The sequence below is a fragment of the Myotis brandtii genome, unplaced genomic scaffold (assembly GCF_000412655.1).
Source record: "Myotis brandtii unplaced genomic scaffold, ASM41265v1 scaffold355, whole genome shotgun sequence".
Classification (NCBI taxonomy): domain Eukaryota; kingdom Metazoa; phylum Chordata; class Mammalia; order Chiroptera; family Vespertilionidae; genus Myotis; species Myotis brandtii.
Window position 1 is genome coordinate 2,690,040 of NW_005363642.1, and position 11,143 is coordinate 2,701,182.

Here is an 11,143-nt window from a genome sequence, read left to right on the forward strand (position 1 = left end):
AAAGTAGCAGAGGGAACTCCTGGCCTTTGCCCTCCCCACAGCCACCCCCTCCTCCACACACCCAGTGGCACAGCCGTGCAGAGCCTCCGCCATATCATATTTCCTCACACATTTGCTCCTGTATGGTCAGTATTTAGCTGTGAGTTACTGTCTCACAAGAACTGGCAGGGATTTCTTGGCTAATGTCCAGTGTAAATAGAAGATATTCTAGAAATAAAAGTACAGCTTCCTTGCTCATAGAGGGCCATCTTCTTGCCATGTCCTCACATGGCAGAAGTGCCTTTTATAAGGGCACTAATCCCACTCCTGAGGGCTCCACCCTTATGACCTATTGACCTCCCACAGGCCCCACCTCCTAATACTATCATATTGGGGCTTAGGTTTCAAAGTAAGAATATTGTGGGTGGGCCCAGACATTCAGTTTATGGCAGCATATTTAACAAAATGATATCTCAAGAACAAAGGCCAACTGAGGGCATTTCAGCCTAACAAAAACTCAACGATAGCTCAGGAAGAATAAAAATGACCCTAAATAGGAAGGTCTGAGAAGCAAGAAGGAATGGCAAGGTGGGATGAAAAGGTGCAGAGAAATCTAGATGGTCATTGCGTTCATAACCTAAAAATAATCATCTAATAAGTAGATTTAATGAAAAGGCAGGACTGAAATCCTGGGCAACAAGAGCATATAGCGTAGCAGGGAGATGACTCCGTTTAAAATAGTCCACATTCATTGTAGGTTCAGGCAGGGCAGGGACTGGTAATAGTCACAAGATTCACATTAAGATTATGAAGTTTCATGTGCATGGGAAAATTTAAAGATAACCACTTAAAGAGTAAAGCCAGGGGCTATAACTTTTATCCTGAGAAAGAAAAAAAAATTTTTTTAATCTTAAGTTTTACAGACCAGAGAAGAAAAGTATGCTCTCGTGCTCTCTTGATCTCTCTCTTCATATACAGTCACACCTCGGTTCTCCAACATCTCCCATCTGGAACAATCAGTTCTCAACCAAGTTGTTCAAGGAAAAAAATGTCTCGGTTGTTGAACAAATTTCAGTTCTCAACCTGACAACCGTTTCATGATAAGAGACAAATGAGTCTCTCAGGGCGCAAACAAAGAAGAAAATGCCAGTAGCTAAACCTGGAGTTGTTAATATCTGAAGATATAGTGCTGTGAATATTTTCCGTGGTTTTTCTCTCTGCTTCTGTTGCTGGCCGAAATGGACAATTAGCGCAATTTTAAAACATAAAGAGGCCATCAAGAGTGCTAATGTTGCTCAGGGTGTGAAAGAAGCAATGATCGCAGGCAATTGAAGAGGTAGAAAAACTGTTGCTGATTTGGATAAACAAAAAGCAGTTAGCTGGTGACTGTAAGCAAAGATGCTGCTGCTGACCTGAAAGACACCCCTGGACCGAGTGCTGAGAGAGATTGCTTTAAGGCTAGTAGGGGTGGCTAGATAAATTTCAGAAAAGTGTCTGTTCATAGATTCAACAGTACATTAGACGTGTACTGCATAAGAAAGGTTAAAACAGGGAACCATGTGGGGGGCTAGAACGGATTAATTCAATTTACATATTTCTAATGAGAAAAATGATTCAGCTTTCAAACAAATCGCTTCTCAAACAGCCTTCTGGAATGAATTAAGTTCAAAAACCCAGGATCCATTGTGTGTGTGTGTGTGTGTGTGTGTGTGTGTGTGTATCATACAAAGCAGGTTAAATGAAATTCAAATAAGTTAAAATGAGAAAAACAAGTCCAAATATATTAATATTCACATATATAAATGGTATAACCACCCTGGTTAAAGAGATTATCAGATTGCAGTGGGGGGAAATCCACTTATACACTCCTTAAAAAAAAGCTAAAATATAAAAACAGAAGGATTGAAAGTGAAGGGATGTAAGAGATCAACCAAAGGACTTGTATGCATGCATATAAGCATATCCAATGGACACAGACAGCAGGGTGGTGAGGGCCTGTGCAGGGAGGTGGGAGAGGGCTGGGAAACATATGTAATACTTTCAACAATAAAGAATTTAGAAAAAAAATAAGGAACTCGCTTGCCTAAGTAACAAGCAAAGAGCAAGCCTTTCCAAGCTCATTAAAGGAGATTGTTTTAAATTTTTTTTAAAAAAAGAAAGAAAGAAATTGAAAGGATGGACAAAGATACATCATGCAAATGCTAGCCAAATAAAGGGGACGTGGCCATATTGGCACAAGAAAAAGTGGGTTTTTAGTCAAAATATCATATTGGGGATAGGGAGGGTCACCACAGAATGAGAAAGACTCGCAAGGAAGATACAAGGCAGAGAGTGCAGGCACCTGGTTGGAGAGCGTGGCAGTGCGTGTTGCAGGTGCTGCCTCTGCCCTCTGCTGAAGGAGCTCAGCCGCGGGGTCCCGACAAGGACGGTAAGAAATAACTGCGGGCGAACAGTCAGCGTTTGGATGATGCTGCCTCCCCAGCCCGTGAAAATGCTCCACAGAACGGCAAGCCCCCTCATCTGTCCAGTTACAGGAGCTTAGGGTCAAAGCTGCTCCCGCAGTCCCTGGGGAGGGCAGGCCTGTTGGGATAAGTTCTTACTTAATGGACTGGGGCAGAGGGAGACAAGAAGAAAAGGAACAATTTGCATTGTAAAACCTAACATCTCTCTAATTTTTTTCCTTTTTTAAAAAAAAAAATTCTTAACACCTAATAGCATCTACAGAATTTCAGCGAACAGCAACCTACCTGATCTAATCCTATCATTTGAAAGACCAGGAAACAGACACACAGGGAGGAGATGCGCTTGTCCTAAGTCACACAAATAGATGCGTGCATGTGGAGTCATTTATATTCGCACGGGGACCTAAGAGAGATTTTTTAAAACAAACGAATCCAAGTGTTCAAATGGCCAATTCTCCCTGAATAAAGAAAAAAGCCTGTATCAAACAGCTCTGCTGCATTGAACAGTGCACCCCCGCAGGTCTGCTTTCCCTCCGCATCCGGCCAGCAAACAAGAACGCTGTACCGGGCCGTGCGCGGCACTGGAATGTCAGATAACTGCTGACTCCGGTAATTCATCACTGAATTGAAGGCATTACATGTGGGAAGAGCAAAAATCTCATTCCAGCTCATTGCAACAAGAATTGATCTAAGAGTTCATTACATAAAGTAATTTTTACTAACACAATTTCCAACGTGTCTTCGAATGACAATTAGAACCTTCCCCGCTCTGGCTGCTGGAACGAATCAGGGAAAGCCTGCATACAATGCTACGTTACAGGCTCCTTGCACCCACTTACCGGTTTTGGTCTTTAATGTGTGCTCAGTGTTAGAGATGAAGGTTAGAGAGGGCTGGGAAGCTGGAGTTTAGGGTTATTTTAGAAAGGGGTCTAGGACCTCAAACCCAGGTTCATGTCCCTCGGAGAGCTGTGTGACCTTAGTCATGTAACTGCACTTCTCTGAGTCTCTACTTCTTCACCTAAGACAATATCTGTATCTCATGTCATTCACTAAGGGAATGGATGTGAAGCACTCAGCAAAGGTGAAAGTTCTTTTTTTATATATTTTTTATTGATTTTAGGGAGAACGAGAGAGATAGAAACATCGATGAGAGAGAAACATCATCGACTGGCTGCCTCCTACCCACCCCCTGCTGGGGATCGAGCCCACAACCCAGGCGTGTATGCTGGCCAGGAATCAAACCAGTGACCTCTTGGTGCCTAGGTTGTCACTCAACCATGAGCAGCCACACCAGCTGGGCAGCAAAGGTTAAAGTTCTTGATGAAAGATAGCCTGTTGAAAGCTCACCAAATCCCAGTTTATTGGTCTGTGATGTCAAGATAATAACACCCACCTGGCCAGGTATCCTGAAAGATGAAAAGAGTGAATGTGTGTGGAATGCAGTCACTGTTAGATCCAATCCCTGCCCCATTGGGTAGGCTCAATTGGATGCCTCCAAGATCCAGGTCCCCCCAGCCTTGTGTCGGATAGGAACCAGCAGTGGGGCTCAGGCAGCTGGGCCCAGAGACACCCTATTCCTCAAGCAAAGAAAACAGTTCTTCCATCTCTTGTTAAATAGGCTTTCTGGACTCCAACAGCAGATCTCAGGACAAATTCAGTTCTCAATCTTGGCTGCCACTGTGTTCATCAGGGATGGGGACAGGATGCTTTTAAAAACCCCAATACCCAGGCAGCCCCCCAAACCAATGAAAACAGAGTCCCTGGGCATGAGACCCAGACATCAGTATCTGTATAAGCTCCAGTGATCCAGTAAGTGGACAAACTAATGGGAGCTGATGGCTGGGAGAGAAGGGGAGGCTGGAGGATGCAAACTCGTGTGCAAGCGTTCTGCGCGCAGCTTGAAGGATAATGTGAACAAGAGGTAAAGGAGACAGAGTTTTTTCCCAAAATAATATCCAATAACAAGAGAGTTCTGGAGAGCTGAACGTCCTAGCGAGCGAAGAGAAAGTCAGAAATCCTTTCCAGGTCATTAAAAAGGCCTCATTTCGGTCCCTGCTAACAGAGCACCTGGTGGAGAATAACTCCCCATCTTCGATGTTTGTCCTTCTGTGCTGGGCTGCATATCTGGCACTTCGGCCAGACGGGGCGCGCTGTGCTATCTGTTCCTAAAACACATAGATAGGAAGGTACTGACATCAGACTGTGTCGGGAACTAAGGTTTTGTAACTTTGTGGTTTTTGCAAATAAAAATGCTGTAATTCCTGTAGTCTGCGCTGCAGTTCAGCCTCTGCTTCGGCAGGGTGCTGTAACTGTAGTCGCTGGCCAGCTTAATAAAGGCTCCTAAATTTTGATCTGAGTCCTGGTCGTTGTCTCCGCAGGTCACCCCATTACACTTCCAGACACTGGGGACCTCCTGGGAGGGTGCGGACCTCAGAGAGCCTTGACGCTCTGCTGCGGGTTTGAGGACGATGGGGAGCCCTGGACGGCTGTAAGCGGATGAGCACTCTAGTCAGATGGACATTTCTGGAAACTCACTGTCACTACAGAATAAACGGCGAATTGGGTGGGGGGTGGCCAGAGGCAGGGAGGTGAGGTAGGAACCAACAGGAGGGCCCAGGATGAGATGTTCAAAGGACAGTGTGCTCCCACCTGAGAGTAGCTCTGAGGTAGAACCTGGGACACCCATTGTACTCAGTCCCCAGGTGCTGCTGGTGCTGGGTCGGAGCCCTCACTTTGAGGGCCGCAGTGTAGGTGGCAGTGATGCTGGAAGTGAGGGAGGATATGTGGAGGGAAGCTTCGCAGCCATAGAATAGTGGCTCCAGGTTCGGTTTCCTGCTGGCCGCACAGTAAAATCTCCCAGAGAGACTGGGCCCCTCCTCTCCCCCTACATCCTTTCAGCTGGTCTGGACAAAGCCAATATCCTTGCTACTCAAAGTGTGGTCCCTGGCCCAGCAGGATCCGTATTATCCAGGAACTTGTTATAAATGCAGAACCTTGGGCTCCATCCCAGACCTGTGGTTGACATCTGCATGCTAACAAGATCAGCCGGCAATGCATCTGCATATGAAAGTGGGCAAGCACCGAGGTCAGCAGCATCCTGCCTGCGTGGGATCCCAGGGGAGATGGAGTCCGGCCACCCAGGGTGACGACCCAGAAATGGACCCAGGGGGAGAGAAATCCATTCATTTTCTCAAATGGACTATGTTGACCTGCACTGTGCGAGGCACGAAGCGCTATGGAACCCTGGCCTCTGGCCAGCAGGGCGCTACCATAACAACACGAGAGGCCTCGGCTGCTACTTCAAGGCCTGAAAGGTCCTTCTGATCAGCAGCTGAGTCAGCAGCTCATGGGCCCCTGGGAGCAAGAACATCATCTCAGCGCACAGCACGCCAGGCCCACGCAGTGAATGCTTGAGGAAGGAATGCCCAGCGCGGCTGCTTGGAGCTGGGCCCCCCAAGGCCGACAGGATGGCTCACTGGCCAAAGTGGGCAGGGGCCCAGGGATTCAAAAGTCTGGATTGTGTGTGAGGGACCAGCATGCGGTGCCATCCAGCAGGGGCTGGATCTGGGACAGAGATAATCACCATCTGAAAATGGCCAGATGGTAAACGCCTTAGGCTTTGCAGGCCGTGGGGTCTCTGTCGCAGCTACTCACCTTGCAACCTGGAAGCGCCATTGACAACACGTCATCAAACGAGCGTGTTGTGCACCAGTCGCACTTGATCTACAACGTGCTGTGGGCTGGATTGGGCATGATGTGAGGTGGCCGATCTAGAGGAAGAAGAAGGAAGCTGAGATGGAGCCTCGGAGCGAGCGCAGGAGTTTGGACCGCAGAGTGAAACCCGGTCAGAGGCCAGCGGGGCAGAGCCTTTGGCAGACGTGTGTGGGGCTAGCGGGGAGATCAGGAGATGCGGACACGGGGACAGTTAGGAGATGTGGGGATGGTTCCCAAGAGAGCTGGGCCACGGAGAATGAGAGTGGGGGCTGCAGAGGAGGCCTGGTGTGTGCGAGACATTTTAGTGGCCGGATCCACAGGGCTCAGGTAGGGAGGGGCCAGAGAAAGTCACAGACAAAGTCTGTTTCTGGTCACTGGGGTGATGGGAGGATGCTGTGGCCGGAGGCAGGAGAGCCACGTGTGGGAGCTGAGGGAAGTGTGTGGCGTGCAGCCAGGCCAACTGCAGCATCACCCCCCTTTCCTGACCCCTACCTCCCACTCCCATCACACCTGAGTGCCCCCCCCTCCCCCCTCGGTAGCTGGAGAAAAGCAGGAGAAAAGGCTAAGATGCAGGCGCTGCCTGAGGGCTGCTCTCTGGTAGCTATGGATCTGGGAGCTGGAGCTCACGCAGGCATGGGTTAAACCCCAGTCTCAGGGGCTGAAAGGTGCCTTGTAGCTGCGCTCCTCAAACTTCAATGGGCCCCGAAATCCTTGGAGATGCTGTGAAGGAAGATTCTAGTTTCTGACAAGCGCAGGTGTTACCGATGCTGCCGGCCCTTTGAGAAGCTCCGCCTTGAAGATCATTCCTGCCAACCCCAACCAAGGGCAGTGAGGCCCCGTGAGTTACTGCTTGTTGGGTGGCTGCTACATACCTGACCCCGGACACACTGAGAACGCAGCTGGCACTGGAGTCCCTGTGTGGCAGGCACTGCTGTAAGATATCCACATCTGTGACTCGTCTATTCCTCACCGTGGCCCAGGAGGAGGGCTGCAGGGGTGCCCTGTTCCCCAGACGATTCAGTGACCTGAGATTCACACTGTGCCTAAGGCCCAGACAGGGAAGCAATGGGCCACCTAGGGCAGAGCCATGAGCCTCAAATCGGTGCCTTTCCACCCAATCTAAGCTACTTCCCATGGAAGTTTCAAACCTTCAGCTATGACATTGGACCCAAAGCCTAATGGCGCCCTAAGTCCGGTAGGGTTGGGGGAACACGCCGGCTGCAGGGCCACCACGGTGCTCAGACCATTTTTTAGCTTTGCTTCCGAGGCACTAAGACAGCCCTGAGGAGAGAGGCTTCCGCGGAGCTCCTGCAATGCAAATAAATGCCCCAAATAAAAGGGAAATAATTTAGTGGGGAATTTTGTGGCTGGTGCGTATTTTATGGGCATCATTTTCACAAGTGGCTCTTTGTTACGGTCCTGGGGCGCGGTCCCCGCCGCGCGTTGCCATGCTGCCACCTAGTGGTGACGGGGAAAGCTGCTGCGGAAGTCGAAGCGTCCACCGTCCCCAAATGACAGGGGAGGCTGCATCCTGTTAACATCAGTCTGGGCGGTGGCTGTTTTTAGCTGGGTCTCTCCTTCTGTGCCACTTTCATTATGGAAACTGGCTCTCCAGACCCAAAAAAAGCTGCAACGTGCTCTGTGAAAGCTGTTCGAGGGCCAATTTTAGCTGCACTTGGAATTTGGGCTCCCAGGAGGCAGCAGGGATATGCAGTTCCCAGAAGTTGGGCATCTCCTCAGTACCTGCAGATCCTGGAGACTGGTTCTGGCCATGAGGGTGTAAGATCGTAGATCCCTTGGCTTCTAGCTTCTGCACTGGGCCCTACAAAGGAATATATATTTTGGGGGTGGGGGGGGTTAAAGGCAGCAGCCACTGTGTTCTGGGAGCTTTCACATGTACTGCTAAGAGCCTTCTTTACATGCACCATCTCATTGATGCCTCCAGATAACCCTAAGAGGAAGCCTAGAACTACATCCATTTGACAGATGAGGAAATTGAGGCTTGGGAAAGTTAATGCCTTGACCAAGGTCATAGAGTTGGTAACTAGCAGAGCCATGATTTGGTTGTTAGAGTTTGTATATTAACCCAGAACCCAAAAGAGCAATGGATCAAGAGCTGAAAGTCGTGAGTTCATCACTGTGTGACCTTGGGCAAGTCACTCAACCTCTCTGGGTCTCCGTTTCCTCTACGGTAAAACAGGTAGGTTTTACTTCACAAGATGAAGTGAGGATCCAAATAAAAATCTGATATGCTTCAATCCAGAGGTTCCATTGCCTGGCCTGGGAGCCACTTAGACACCCAGAGTCTCCCACAGATTCCAGGGGATGGATGGATATAGGCTCAAGATCCCCGCCCCCCCTTGCCTCCGCCCCCATGGGAAAGAGCCTGGTGGCTCATTGTACCATAAAAATGGGCATCACCTTCATTTAGCCCCTGGGAATCAATACTGCAAATCAATCAGAGCCCCAGAGTCCGGGCTCCCCATCCAGTCCTGCCCCTAACTCGTCCCTACACTCTTAGGACCTGGTCCTGGCCTGTCGAATGGGGTTTAACACTGGTACTGACTGTACAGGGTGTTCTGAGGATTCAATTGTATAATATACTGTAACTCTCCTAGGCTGGTGCCAGCGCTAAAATAACCAGCCCGTTCCAATTTGCCCAGAACTTTCCCGGTTTTCATCTGAATGTTCTCCAGCCCAAGAAACCCCGCGGTTCTGGGTGAACTGAGATGATTGGTCACCCTACAGGACACGCAGCTCAACCCTGACCACTGGGCTAGATGGCCCCACTCTGCCTGTGCTCTGACACCCTTTGTGGCTGCTTCTGTGGCTGGAAATGATGTAACTTTCTGTGTCTGGCTTCCCCCGGAGATGTAGTGCCATGAGCCAGGGCCTGTGTCTTGTCTGAGCACCACTGTGCCTGGCACAGGTAGGTGATCAGCAAAATGCACTGAGTGAAGAGATGACCACCTACTATGTGGCAGGCCCATGTGCTAGGCACTGGGAGTACAGAGTTGGACAAGAACCGGAGGCCATGGCCATGGGGCAGAGGCTGACAAGTCACCAAGTAGAACTCGATGCATTGAGGACTGTGGTGGGGTAAGCATGGGAGTGTGAGGCTCAGAGGAACCCCAACCCAGCTTGAGAGGGTGGGTGTCAGAGAAGCCTTCCTGGAGAGTCTGGCCAAGTGGGGTCCATGGAGTTGAGTCAATCAGGGGTCGGGGGGAGGGGGTGAGCTCTGGGAGGTTTTCCTGACCAGGCGACAAGCCAATATCCTGAGTGTGAACCTGATCCAAAAGATGGAGGCTTGGCCACATTGCACAATCTCCAAAATCCCAGAAATCTCCCAGGCTGCCCCATTCCCTCCCCTTCCCAACGTAACCCAGTCACTACTCACCAGATACCAGAAAGGGAATTTACATTAGCCAAGAGTTCCCAGCCTTCGCCTTTGTCCCCCAAGGTCCAACTTCATGCCTTGAGATTTGGGTTGGTCATCGGAAGAATCCCTGCTGCCCTCATGCCAAGTCTCAAAACCCTAAATTATTCATTTACTACATAAATGGAATGACAGCCTCGTCTTTCCCAGCTTTTACTCCTTGCCAGGCGGCTACCACCCAGCCAGAACCTGAGGGCACAGCTGTCCAAGGGAGTCAGGACCCAGTAGATCTTAGCTGGAGTCATGCAGTTTTCCTGGGACTATTCAGCAATGTCTGGAGGTGTTTGGGGTTGTCACAACTTGGGGGGGTGCTACTGGCATCTAGTGGGTGGAGGCCAGGGATGCTGTTACCCATCCTACAGTGCACAGGACAGCCCCAGTCCAAAGCAGCGATACTGCCAAGGCTGGGAAACCTGTTCCGTTGGTGGCTGGCCACAGAGGGCACTAAAGAATGCTATTAGGCAGCGGGTGCGCTGTTCAGAGGCCTCCTGGACAGAGGTTGAGGGAACAGGATTGGGCCTGAAGTTTTCTGTCCAACTCTATTTCCACTTGACCCCATGAATCCTCCATGTGATTCTCAACATTTTACCCCATCACTGACCACCAATGTTGACCTCATCCCTGCAAGAGGAAGACCAGGTGGAATCTCAGCCCTTCCCTGTTCCATGCATCCCACCCACATTAATTGAGCATCTAGTATGTGCCAGGCACTGTGTGGGGTACTGGGCATACAGTGGTGACTAAGGCTAGACCTTGGCCTTCAGGAGCATTCGGTCTCCTGGATACGGCACGGTTTGTCCCCTTGTGTGACTGGAGGTCCATGGAAACAGGACCACCTGTGGCACACGATGAGGGGCCACCTGTCACCTTGTGTTCTATGGTGGGGCCCCTCCAGCATAGCTCCAGCAAGGCAGGTGAATGTTGCCTCCCTGAGGTTGGCAACATGGTGGCCCCGTGAAAGGCTAAGACAGGAAAGGACAGATCGTGGGAGGAGGTGACTTAAAGGGAATGAGGGAGGCCAGGGGCCGACAGGAAGTGGATGGATAGTGGAATCAGTGGACAGATGTTTAATAAAGAAACAGATGCCAACCAGATGTTACAATATTACTTTAGCGCACACAACTCATTCAGGGCTTTCTATGTACTAGGGACCTTACGTGAATGATCTTGTTTTGCCCTCACATCAACTCTGTGAAGTAGATATTATTATTATCATCTGCAAATTGCAAATAAGAAAAGTGAGGCTATGCTGTTACATGATTTACTCAAAGCTGCCCAAATCAGAGCAGAAACTGACCCCATGGAGGTTAATTCCAGAAACCATATGTGTAATGACCCCGTTAGCTGGGAAGAAACCTGTTCAAAAGCTCAGTGAGGAATGAGCATGTTGGAGCTCAGGGAACTGCCTGAGGCAGAAAATAAAGAGACAGGCTCTGAAAAGCCACGAATGTCAGTCTGAGCAGCTTGACCTTGACGCTGGAGACCTGGGAAGGCACACTGGTTTCCTCTTGCAGCCAAGCCCAGTTCACAGCCAGCAGTGGGAGAAGCCCTG